The sequence below is a fragment of the Octopus bimaculoides genome, chromosome 2 (assembly GCF_001194135.2).
Source record: "Octopus bimaculoides isolate UCB-OBI-ISO-001 chromosome 2, ASM119413v2, whole genome shotgun sequence".
Classification (NCBI taxonomy): Eukaryota; Metazoa; Mollusca; class Cephalopoda; order Octopoda; family Octopodidae; genus Octopus; species Octopus bimaculoides.
Genome location: NC_068982.1, coordinates 191,247,071 through 191,247,277, shown reverse-complemented (window position 1 = coordinate 191,247,277; position 207 = coordinate 191,247,071). Strand labels below are relative to the sequence as shown.

Sequence of the window (207 nt, the reverse complement as noted above, 5' to 3'; positions counted from 1 at the left end):
TTCTACTATTGCCTCAGGCTGAACAAAGCCTTGAGAGTGAATTTCATCATCATCATCATCGTTTAACATCTGTTTTCCATGCTGGCATGGGTTGGACAGTTTGACGGGAGCTGGCAAGCTGAAGGGCTGCACCAGGCTCCAATCTGATCTGGCAATGTTTCTACAGCTGGATGCCCTTCCTAACGCCAACCACTCTGAGAGTGTAGT

General features: G+C 48.3%; 1 protein-coding gene across 4 annotated transcripts in view; it reads right to left on the bottom strand.

The window, feature by feature from the left end:
- LOC106871095 (lipopolysaccharide-induced tumor necrosis factor-alpha factor homolog) overlaps positions 1–207 on the bottom strand; it is a 50,552-nt gene that overhangs the window by 27,209 nt on the left and 23,136 nt on the right. The window lies entirely within an intron of this gene.